The sequence below is a fragment of the Sabethes cyaneus genome, chromosome 1, assembly GCF_943734655.1.
Source record: "Sabethes cyaneus chromosome 1, idSabCyanKW18_F2, whole genome shotgun sequence".
In the NCBI taxonomy this organism is placed as follows: Eukaryota; Metazoa; Arthropoda; class Insecta; order Diptera; family Culicidae; genus Sabethes; species Sabethes cyaneus.
The window spans coordinates 85,607,879-85,620,948 of NC_071353.1; positions in this window are offsets into that span (position 1 = coordinate 85,607,879).

Sequence of the window (13,070 nt, forward strand, 5' to 3'; positions counted from 1 at the left end):
TTTTAATTATTTTCATTTTGCCTAGGCCTAACTTTTCCTATCCTATTCCATTTCTATTTTACTAGCTAGCTACAAGATATGGTCGTGGAAAACTCCAAGTCGCATGCGCATTAACAAATCAACGAAAAATGTACTTCTTCAATACCCGAGGTTTTACTTGAAGTTTACCGTTGCTGCGGGTTGATGGTGTGGGAAAATAACATCCGCGCCAGGCAGATCCCGATACTGTTTTTCCTGCGTACAGCGCCAGCGCACAGTGTGCACTAAATTGGTTGGTGTACTCAATGGTTGCTTAAGCTGTCATTACTTAATTACTTAAGCTTAAGTCTTCATTACTTTCCCTTACCGTCCCTTCATCAATTGTAGAATCATCGTTTCAAAAAAAAATAATAATATATGCCTGACCGCATTTCAAGGTCATGACTAAAGTCACGAGTTTGGTCAATTGCTTAAGCTGGTTGGCTTAGGCTGGGCTTAATGGCTAGTTGTTACACGATGCTGCTGGTTGCTGTTTCGTGTTATTCAATGTTACCGAATTCTTTTCAGCCAGCCTATCTCGTGGATGCAACCGGATGCAATGTCCGGCGTTGTATCGTACCGGGAAATCTTGATGCTAAACGATGGAACAAGAACAAACATTGGTTCCGAATCTGTTCAATTGAAAGATATCCCATACGTAGTATCTTAGCATACCGCCTCTTGGCAATAATAGGTGTCATAGCTCTCGTAGCACATTGTCCGTACGAAATAGGGTTGCACACGGGGGTTGCGGTAGGGAAAACTGCCTATTTAAGGGAAAAGATGACTGTCAAGCTAGACTTGTGAAAAATCTTCATGCATTTCATTATATTACATTACTGCACATGCATTAATCACGATATGAAAAAAATTTATGGGCCACTCGCCTCTTTCACAGGTCACATCAAAGTAAAAGATCAAGGCAAGATGATCCTTAGATAGACCATCTTTATTAACCGGAAAACTGTCTCGCGAGGTTCCTTTGTGCAGTTTTTGAAATTGTTGAAAGTGTTGAAAGTTGTCTTCTAGCGAACAGTTTCTATATCTAGCCAACCTCTCCCGACTGTACACGGGTCATAAGCCTTTTTCGGCAGGTCAAACTCCTCGGTATCGTTACCGATACAGGCAAATCAAGCAAAATAAGCGAGCTCCTGGAATCTCATTCTGATTGTAGAAGTTATGGAAATTTGATTTACAAACTGTTGTCGGCGTACAATAATGCCGTCAGCACATTTTCACTGAAAAATTAACTGAAACCGTTTAATAAATTTTAACCTTCCCATTATAAAAATGTTACACATTATGCATTTGGGTCACAAATCTAGATAGAATTAACAAAAGGGCGAATGTCGCAAATGTAAACAAAACGGGTGAGAGTTATTTTTTGCTGGACCAGCATAGGAAAACCAACCCTCACTCGGTTTGTTTATGCTTGCGACATTCGCCCTTTTGTTAATTCTATCTTCAAATGATCAGTTTTGAGCTTGCTCGCAATCATCCATTTTAAATCCGAAATTCGTTTTCTTCGCTTCGTTAAAAAGATAGGACCCCAAACTTGTACTCAAAGTAAGTTAGGGAATATTTTGTTGACTAATGACCACTTCAGCGTCGGTTTCGGAACATCCACTACCTGGTACCGGGGGATTTTGGCATCTTTGGATTTTGTCTTGCGGCAGATCAAATGACATCAGCTTGATAAAATTAGACTTATGGAAGTACAATGGGGACATTTTGGAACCAAATGGCCACTTCACCCTCGGTTCCGGAATATGCGGTAGCCGGTTTATGGGGACATTTTTAAATTTTAGCATAACTCATCTTCCTGCATACCAAATTACATCGCCTTGATAAACACTCCTATTTTGTATTTCAAACGGATCTTTATTTCGTTCGACTTGTTTCGAACGAGTTATTTTGTCAATTTCATTTTGCTGGCAGAATGAAGAATACATGCACTTTCGTTCGAAAAAACAATCCGTTCGAAATACAGAATGCGAGTGAAAATGAGACTGATGAGTACAATGAGGTCGTTTTCAATCTTAATGGCCATTTCAACAGTGATTCCGGAACATTAGTTAAGGACAGAATAGAATGCTGCATCCGTCAGCGTGAATTTGACAGTTGACCCATGGCCAAAATTTTATATTTCGATCACTCTTATTTTATTAAGTCGATGAGATTTGATGTGTCGCAAGATGAGCTATGCTTAAATTCAAAAATGTCCCCAAAAACCAAGTACCGCATATTCCGGAACCGACAGTGAAGTGGCCATTTGGTTCCAAATGTCTCAATTTTATTTCCAGTAGTCTTATTTTATCAAGCTGATGTGATTTAATGCGTCGCAAGATAAATTATCTCAAAAATGCAAAATTCCCCCAAAAACAGGCAGTGGATGTTCCGGAATCGATGCTGAAGTGGTCATTTGTCAACAAAATATTCCCTAACTTACCTTACGTGCAAGTTTGAGGTCCTACCTTTCAAATGATGCAAAGAAAACGAATTTCATGTTGAAAATGGATGATTGAGTAAGCTCAAAATTGGTCGTTTTTGGACCGCAATGCAAATGTGTAACTTTTTTTGCTGCGCTTCTTCTAAATGTCGCTGAAAGCTGAAACTTCCCCACAATGCTAGTTTTACAAAGTTGGGAAAAGTTAAAAACATTCGAGTCTCTAACTCGTTCCGTTATTGAATAGAAACTTTGTAAGTATGTCTATTGGTTAAAAATTACCCCAATGCAGTAGGAAGATTAGGTAAAGAAATAAAGCATGAACTAATATCTATATTTATGAATATTAATAATAATGAAATCGCGACAAATATTGAATTAATTCTAAAGCTTTACACACGCAATTATCATCAATATCCTTCCACAAGTATTTTAATACCGGCATCCACACTGGTTCGTTGTGATGTGATGTTATCTATTCGTTTGTTTGTCTATCGCGCAATTGGAAAACTCTCAAAATCCAAATTTACCTGACATAATGGCAATTGTCGTTTATAAATAAACAAACAAGAATCATACAATGTTTTAGCAGCTTGAAATCGTCGCAGGCAAAAAACGCTTGGCTAAATAAATGAATTTTGCACTCGTGACCTGAGATCAGCTCGCAACGAATTTGGCAACGGTTTCGTTCGCGACAGTTACAATTTATCGCGTTCAATAAGGTGTAAAATTTACAATAACATTTTCATTTTTTTTCTTGCATGTTTTAAAAAAAAGGTTCGATACCGGTGGTATCGATAGTATCGATACTTTATCTAGCATCTAGCATCTGCTGCTTAGATATACGTAATAGCCAGTTGAAATGTAACTCTCATAGAGCTTTCCAGTTATGTGTGTATTGGTGCTTGAAAATGAGGCAAACAACAACAGTAAACAAAAGAGATGCATTCCTTTGTCACCAAGGTACAAAATGAATTTCGTCTTCCGCAGACTTAAATACCAGCAAATTTTTAAAATATGTGCTTGAATTTGGAACAGGATGGAAAATTTGACTGAAATATGTGCTCTGCAGTGTGGCAAACGGAGAAACACAACTAGTAATCGCTATTTTTCGGTTTGTTCCTCCAGCATCAGCTGTTCCCCAAAATGAGGTAAACATCATGTATATACACGCGTATTTCGTGTTCGCTAGTGTGGGTGTTTGAGCTGTCAGAAAGCTCTATAGCGCCATAGCGGATAGTAGCAATATAGCAATCTAACAGTACGGTCGTGTCAGATCGTTCTTGTCATCCGAAAGTCAGTGGTAAAGGCAAAATAAATTGCTTTATCTGTGCATTATTGTGCGCGCATTTCCTTACTGGACACGACGGTTGAAACAGTCGTGTTTCTGAACGGTCGTAAAAGGGTCGTTTTTAGCTTTTGACAGATAAAATGTCAAATTGTGTCATCATCGCTGTTTCATTATTGAAACCAATCGAGTAAAGTAAATAAACCTAGCAATTACCGTTCTATCAGAAGAAACGGAATGAAATTCAGCATGAAATGAATCTGTATTTTCAACGCCGGTTTGCCGAAATTTCATAGTGAATATCGTAGTTTATCCTTCATTATCCAAACAAGCAATAACAAAGCAATAACGTTCGTATTCGAAAACAATTTGTTTAATGCTTTTGTATGATTAACACGAAGTCCCGATCAAGGTTGCGACAGAAACGCAATGAGCCTGTGTTGCCAGTTATGGCGATTTAATATTACGAACAGTGTTGCCAATATAGTCATTTTTTTACCTTTGGAACGTTTGAAACAGTACCTGAACTCCCCTCGGAATCCATCGATCAAGTAAATGCACAATACACGGTGTGACAAAAAAAAATTTTTTAATATACTTTACAAGTGACCTAGTGTACGTTGTTAGTCACACCTAGTACATCATAAAAACCCGAATTAATCCACCTAGCGGCGTAACCTAGCCTTTCTACTGCAACAATAATCATTATTCAATGTCTCCGGAACATCTATAATTAACTTGACTATTTTCTTAAATATCCGTTCCGTATTCCTCAAAATTCTTATTTGCTAGTAAAATTCATAACGTATTGCGTAGAATAATTATATTGTCTTTCCTTGGGTGCGTAAATACTTGTAAGCGTCATTTAAGTTAGGGTATGTTGCTACATCGTCGTAATTGCCTATTCCCGTCCTATCCAACACAAATTATAAAAATATCAGCATTTTTAAGACACACAATGAAAAACTAGTTATTCCCTAATATTTTAGTTAGTTACGCAATCAACCAAAGTGAGCTGAGATCTATTTAAATGCTTTTTATCATTAAAGAAGTCCTACCAGCCAAATTTCCAACGTTTTTTCGTGCGACGAAGAAGACAACGTCGAGTAATCGTTTTAATTTCCGTCATTCATAAATGTAAATAACTTACGCAAGGCATTGTCGTTATTCTACAGCCAGCAAAACTTGCCTGACCTGCAGAAATTTTGCAGAATAACATTTGTCATGCCATCCTACACAAATACATGTGCGTCAGCTACGTAAACATTGTTGTGATTTTTAGTTTGGACGAAGAAAAATTTTGATAGACGGATTTTAAAACGGTACGACGAATTTTAGAACTAAAGTTAGTTGCGTAATTTCAATGATATGCTTTCAGTGATTTCAAAGTTCACAGATCGGAAGGTAAGTGTGTTTTAGTCAAATCAGCACAACTTTTGGAGTATTCATTAAATCCATCCAACAAATGATGAAAATTAAAATGGCTTTACTTATTACGACGGGAATTAGAAACCTGGTACCTATGAAGTCCCATATTTTTCGTATTGTTATACATAACTTTTGAACTAAAAGTCCGATAAGTATGACATTCAATAGCGACCTATGGGACACCTAGACCTAGACCACACACACACACACATACACACACACACACACACACACACACACACACACACACACACACACACACACACACACACACACACACACACACACACACACACACACACACACACACACACACACACACACACACACACACACACACACACACACACACACACACACACACACACACACACACACACACACACACACACACACACACACACACACACACACACACACACACACACAGGCTGGTGAATGGCTATAACAGTGTAACCTGACCACTTTCAGTTATAGCAACTCTTATCCCTACCTCCTCGTGGTGCCAGCTGGTAATACAACCAAGTCCCGGGAAAAACCAGAAACTCCCCTCTGGTTGGACCCGTGGTTGTAAACAGACAGGGAGAGAGGGACACCTAGATCTTAAACTTCTGGTCTACCAGGTGTCTGAACGGTCCGTTGGGACCCATTGGGGCCGATGCCAGTAAGGTTTCAACTTCGGTAAACTGGCGGCTATGTTATTGGACATGATTCGGACACGATATACAACACGACTTAGGGCTGGCATTTGCGACGAGCTCCCCTAGTAAAGTCACGTGATAGCGACTTGAAACGGCGAGGTGGCAAACGGTGCATGTGTCTCCGTCCCGTAAAACCTGGCAGGCCTTCAAGTACGTTCCAAATCTATCGACCGGCGACCACCGGGCGGAAGTAGGTTCAGATGCTTTTTCCTGATTTACGCCGATCTGGCTCTGAGGTGCAGTTGCCCATAAGGCGCTGCCCCAACCCTCGCATGGTTCTCCTTGTTCCATAGATCGCCATGGGATCATTAAAGCGACTACTTCAAATGGGTTTGGATAGCGGCTTGAAGGGGGACCCTTTAGAATCAGAATGAGTCTTCTAAACAAATTTACAGCAAGTGCGGATACGGTGGAAAACCCGTTCGCGAGGGGAGGCATCCAGCGTTCTCCACCAAGGCTGGAGAAGGATGCAACCCGAAGTGCTAGTGTGGGTGGCAAGGGCAGCGGTACGCCTGCCACGCCAGACACAGCGATGAACGGCCCATCGCTAATCAAGGCGATGGGAAAGAATAGAGAGGAACTACCCAAAGTGGTAGCCGCGTCACAGCAGCTCGATTTAATCATCGAGTTCACGTCAGGTCGCGGCAATTTCTCCAAGGACCTGAAGCAGAGCTTGCTCATGCTTCGGAGAACCTTGTGTGCTGCGACCAAAGTGCACAACGACCTCGTGGCGCATGTAGGAGAGGTGAAGACCGTGAAGGCGTCGAAGTCGGTACAAACGGATGCCTGCTCGTTGACGGCGTGTCGCAACGTGGCCCTGGAAGCCACGGAGAGCGCTACCAACAGCGATAAGGCATCTGCTAAGCGTCTGAGACAGTCCCCGGGGGATGGCACCCCTGGTGGACCAAAAAAACGCCTGATCGGTAAAAGCCCTCAGGCCAGCGAGTTGGTGGAGCCAACCGACCAAGCAGCGGGAAACACCAAGACGGGTGGCCCGTGGATCGAGGTCACGGCCAAGCGGAAGAAAAGAAGAAGCTCCACCAAAAAGAAAGCTTCACCTAAACCGACAGGGAAGCGAGCGAAGAAGGGCGACGCTCTTATCTTGAAAACCGACGGGTCGAAATACTCGGAGGTTCTGAAGGTCATGAGAGGAGATGCCCTACTCAAGGACCTGGGCGCGGACGTGCGGAGCATCCGCCGCTCACGCACGGGCGAAATGATCCTTGAGTTGAAGAAGGACGCCACCAAGAAGAGTTCCGCATACAAGTCGATAGCGGAAGGAGTGCTCGGGGAGGGAGTGCAGGTACGTGCTCTCACACCAGAAATGACTGTCCAGCTTAAAAACCTGGATGAGATCACCGATGTGTGTGAGGTCGTACAGGCCCTCAAAGAGCAAAGTGAAGTGGTGGTGGCAACCGAGGCGGTTCGCCTGCGTAAGGGTCCTGTCGGGACCCAGGTAGCCACCATACGACTTCCGCTGGCGGACGGAAATGAAGCCCTGAAAGCTGCTAGGCTAAAAGTGGGGTGGTCGGTATGCCCACTAAGCGTGCTGAAGCAATCGGAGGCTTGCTTCCGATGCTTCGAGCACGGGCATAAGGCCTGGAACTGCAAAGGGCCAGATAGGAGCCAATTGTGCAGGAGATGTGGCAGTGCTGGCCATAAAGCAAGGGACTGCGCGGAGCCTCCCCAGTGCTTGATCTGTACCGGTAAAAGGGACGCAAAGCACGTAACGGGAGGTCCAAGGTGCCCGGCTGGTGTGCCGGCGACCAAGCCACGATCATAGTGCAAGTGACACAACTCAACCTGAACCACTGCAGCACGGCTCAGCAGCTGTTACACCAAGCAGTTTCCGAGTCGGCAACGGACATTGCCATCATCTCGGACCCATATCGCGTCCCTGCCGGAAACGGCAACTGGGTGTCGGATGGGTCCGGGACGGCGGCTATATGGACGACAAGCAGGTTTCCGGTTCAAGAGGTTGTGTCAACCGCAGACGAGGGATTTGCGGTTGCCAAAGTGGGTGGAGTGTTCTACTGCAGCTGTTATGCTCCGCCGAGATAGTCTATCGAGCAGTTTACGCGGATGGTAGACCGAGTATCAGTTGTGCTGACTGGTCTAAGGCCGGTGGTTGTGGCGGGAGACCTTAACGCTTGGGCGGTAGAGTGGGGAAGTCGTCGCACGAACCATAGGGGTCGGATTCTGCTTGAGGCTCTGGCCAAGCTCAACGTAGATTTGGCCAACGTCGGCACCACAAGTACCTTCAGTAGGAACGGTGCGGAGTCTATCATCGACGTGACATTTGGCAGTCCTGGTCTGATAGGAGACTGGAGGGTAGACAATGGCTACACTCACAGTGACCATCAGGCGGTCCGCTATGGTGTCGGTCAGACAACGAGGCGGCAGGTGGCGAGTAGAGCCAACACTCCAACCACCCGTGGATGGAAGACATCATACTTCGATCCCGAAGTATTTGTGGAAGCGATCCGGAGAGAGTGCGGTGATCGCGGTATGCCCGATCCGAACGCTGATCATTTGGTTGAGGTACTGTCGCGATCGTGTGACGCTACCATGCCTAGGAAAGGTCGACCTAGGTATGGCAGGTCATCGGCTTACTGGTGGACAGATGAAATTGCGGAACTCCGCGGAGCCTGCTTTCGTGCGAGGAGAATTATGCAAAGAGCTCGTTCGGACGAAGGCAGGGTTGAATGTCGAGTAGCACTTGTTGCTGCACGCGCAGCGCTTAAGAGTGGGATAAAAGCTAGTAAACGAGACTGCTTTGAAAGGTTGTGTGCTAGTGCCAATGCGAACCCGTGGGGTGATGCCTACAGGGTCGTAATGGCAAAGACCAAGGGCGTGATAGCGCCCGCTGAACAATCACCAGAGATGCTGGAGCGAATCATCGAGGGCCTCTTTCCGCGCCACGAGCCAAGGCCCTGGCCCCAGGCCGACGTTCCAGTATCTCAGACCATAGCGTAGGATGGTCGGCCTCCCAGCCGAACATCCAAAGTAACGTGGGCGACGGCGGTTTGGAAGTCGGGGAGGAAGTGACGGTTACGAACGAGGAACTCATCGATATCGCTAAATCCCTAAAGGTGAGCAAGGCACCGGGGCCAGACGGAATCCCGAATATGGCCATTAAAGCGGCTATTCTGGAGGCTCCCGAATTATTCGGGGCAGTAATGAATAGATGCCTGGAAGCTGGCCACTTCCCGGACAGATGGAAGCGACAGAACCTGGTCCTATTGCCGAAGCCGGGAAAACCTCCGGGTGTCCCCTCGTCATATAGGCCGATCTGTCTACTCGATACTGCCGGCAAGGTGCTGGAGAGGGTTATCCTTAACAGACTCGTACAGTACACTGAGGGTACAAACGGTCTGTCAAGGAACCAATTCGGCTTCCGAAAAGGCAAATCTACGGTGGATGCCATCTTGTCTGTCACTAAGACAGCTGAGGTGGCAATCCAGCCCAAGAGGACAGGTATTCGTTATTGCGCAGTTGTCACGCTCGACGTGAGAAATGCGTTTAATAGTGCTAGCTGGGACTCGATAGCCAGCTCGCTTCGGAGCGTCCAAGTGCCGGTGTCGCTGTACAGAATTCTGGAAAATTATTTCCAGAATCGTGTGCTATGCTACAACACGGAGGAGGGTCAGAAATGCGTTCCAATCACCTCAGGGGTTCCGCAAGGTTCCATACTGGGCCCGGTGTTGTGGAACGTCATGTATGACGAGGTGTTGAAGCTAAAGCTCCCGGTAGGGGTGGTGATTGTCGGCTTTGCGGACGATATCACCTTGGAAGTCTACGGCGAATCTATCAGAGAGGTTGAGTTGACGGCTGCCCACTCTATAAGCATTGTTGAAGATTGGATGCGATCCAGGAAACTGGACCTAGCGCATCATAAAACGGAGGTTATTGTGGTGAACAACCGCAAGTCGGTGCAGCAAGCAAATATCAGCGTCGGGGACTGCACTATTTCGTCAACGCGGTTCTTAAAACTCCTTGGAGTCATGGTCAACGACAAGCTCAAGTTCGGGAGCCACGTCGACTATGCCTGCAAGAAGGCTTCCACAGCTATTTCGGCATTGTCTCGTATGATGTCTAATAGCTCTGCGGTATATGGCAGCAAGCGAAGGCTTTTAGCCAACGTGCTCCAGTCCATACTCAGGTATGGCGGGCCGGTGTGGTCATCGGCGTTAGGTACCAAAAGCTATCTAGCCAAGCTGGAAAGCACCTATCGTCTCATGTGCTTAAGAGTGGCGAGTGCGTATCACACAGTTTCACATGACGCAATCTGCGTCTTAGCGGGTATGATGCCTATTGGTATCATCATCAGCGAGGACGTAGAGTGCTTCAACCAACGTGGAACTAGAGGCATACGGAGTTCCACAAGATCGGCCTCGATGATCACATGGCAGCGGGCATGGTCTGATTCCACAAAAGGCCGGTGGACACATCGACTTATCCCGGAACTATTCGGATGGGTCAACAGGCGCCATGGCGAAGTCAACTTCCACCTGACACAGATTCTGTCAGGGCATGGTTGTTTTAGACAGTATCTGCACAAGTTTGGGCATGCGGAGTCCCCCGAGTGTCCGGAATGCGTGGACGTCGAGGAAACTGCAGAACATGCTTTCTTCATATGCCCTCGTTTCGCGGGCGTGAGAAGCAACATGATGGCAGTTAGCGGACAGGACACTACTCCGGATAACTTAGTCCAAAGGATGTGTTCTAGCTCGGACGTCTGGGGTGCGGTCAATGCGGCTGCTACCCAGATCGTACTTGAGCTACAAAACCGCTGGAAAGCCGATCAACGGCGAATAAACAGCCTAACTACCATAGTCCAGTAGTTATCTAAGAGTGTGCGTTAAGCACAATAGCCCCTCCCTGAAGTAATACCGATAAGGTGGTTCCAGGGGGGATTGAGGCTGGAGACTCGAGTAGGGTTTTAGTGGGTCTGGATCCTCACGCCCCATTAGGGGGGTCGGGATACCAAACCCCACTCCCTGAGTTGTCTTCTCAGGTGTCTGATAGCAGATTTCCCTACTCGTTAAAAAAAAAACACACACACACACACACACACACACACACACACACACACACACACACACACACACACACACACACACACACACACACACACACACACACACACACACACACACACACACACACACACACACACACACACACACACACACACACACACACACACACACACACACACACACACACACACACACACAGAAAATGCTCAGTTTTCGAAACTGAGTCGAATGGTATATAACATTCGGCCCGCAGGACCTTCTTTCCATTTCCGGTTTTCCAAGTGATTTCTATACCTTTATACTATACTAGCTGACCCGACAAACTTCGTATTGCCACAAATTAACCTGTGTTGTACATAAATCATGAATCTCGGATGATCTTTGTCACAATCTCGAGTTTTGCAAGCCCCCCAGTGGGCGGCGCTTCCGACGGCGGGTCACCGGCAACACTTGCGACCGTCTCGTCCTGAATGATCTAGTGTTACTATAGATAGTTTTTGTGGTCTTGTATTGACTAATGTTTTATGGAAGAGCCTCGAATTTCTCGAGTTCGATTAGTTTTTGAGTTTCGCAAAAATTTCTGTTTTATTTGTATGAGAGTCCATATCCCCCTACCACAGGGGTGAGAGGTCTCTAACTATCGTAAAATAAATTCAAGACTCCAAAATCTCCCACATGCCAAATTTGGTTCCATTTGCTTGATTAGTTCTCAAGTTATAAGGAAATTTGAATTTCATTTGTATGGGAGCTCCCCTCTTAAAAGGGGAAGGGGTCGTAATTCACCATAGAAAAAATTTCTGCCATCTAAAACTCCCACATGCCCAATTTGGTTCCATTTGATTGATTAGTTCTCGAGATAAGAGGAAATTTGCATTTCATTTGTATGGAAGCTTACCCTCTTAAAGGGGAGATGGGCCATAACTCGCTTTCTAAAGAAGAGAAGGGTCTCAATTCACCATAGAAAAAAATCTTGCGTCCAAAACCACTTACATGTCAAATTTGGTTTCATTTGCTTGATTAGTTCTCGAGTTATGAGGAAATTTGTTTTTCATTTGTATAGGAGCCCCCCCTCCCTCTTAAAGTGTAGAAATCCATTGAAAATATACCATAGAAAATATTCTTGCCCCCAAAAACACCCACATGATAAATTTGGTTCCATTTGCTTGATTAGTTCTAGAGTTATGAGGAAATTTGTATTTCGTTTGTATGAGAGCCCCCCATCTTAAAAAGGTAAGGGGTCCTAATTCATCATAGAAAAAATGGTTGCCTCCAAAAACACCCACATGCCAAATATGGTTCCATTTGCTTGATTAGTTCTCGAATTATGAGGAAATTTGTATTTCATTTGTGTAGAAGCACCCCCTCTTAAAGTTGGGAGGGGTGCTAATTCACCATAGAAAATATTTTTGCCTCCAGAAACCTCCACATGCCAAGTTTGGTCCTATTTGCTTGATTAGTTCTCGAGTTATGAGGAAATTTGAATTTCATTTGTATGGGAGCCCCCCCTCCTAAAGTGGGAAGGGGTCCCAATTCATCATAGAAAAAATTTTTGTCTCCAAAAACACCCACTGGCCAAATTTGGTTCCATTTGCTTGATTAGTTCTCGAGTTATGAGGCAATTTGTATTTCGTTTGTATAGGAGCCCCCCCCCCCCTCTTAAAGTTGGGAGAGGTCCTAATTCACCATAGAAAATATTATTGCCCTCGAAAACTTTCACATGCCAAATTTGGTTTCATTTGCTTGATTAGCTTTCGAGTTATGAGGAAATTTGTATTTCATTTGTATAGGAGCCCCCCCTCCTAAAGTGAGGAGGGGTCCCAGTTCATCATAGAAAAAATTTTTGTCTCCAAAAACACCCACGTGTCAAATTTGGTTCCATTTGCTTGATTAGTTCTCGAGTTATGAGGAAATTTGTATTTCGTTTGTATAGGAGCCCCCCCTCTTAAAGTGGGGAGGGGTTCTAATTCACCATAGAAAATATTCATGCCCTAGAAAACTTTCACATGCCAAATTTGGTTCCATTTGCTTGATTAAATCTCGAGTTATGAGGAAATTTGCATTTCATTTGTATAGGAGCCCCCCTTCCTAAAGTGGGGAGGGGTCCCAATTCATCATAGAAAAAAATTTTGTCTCCAAAAACACCCACT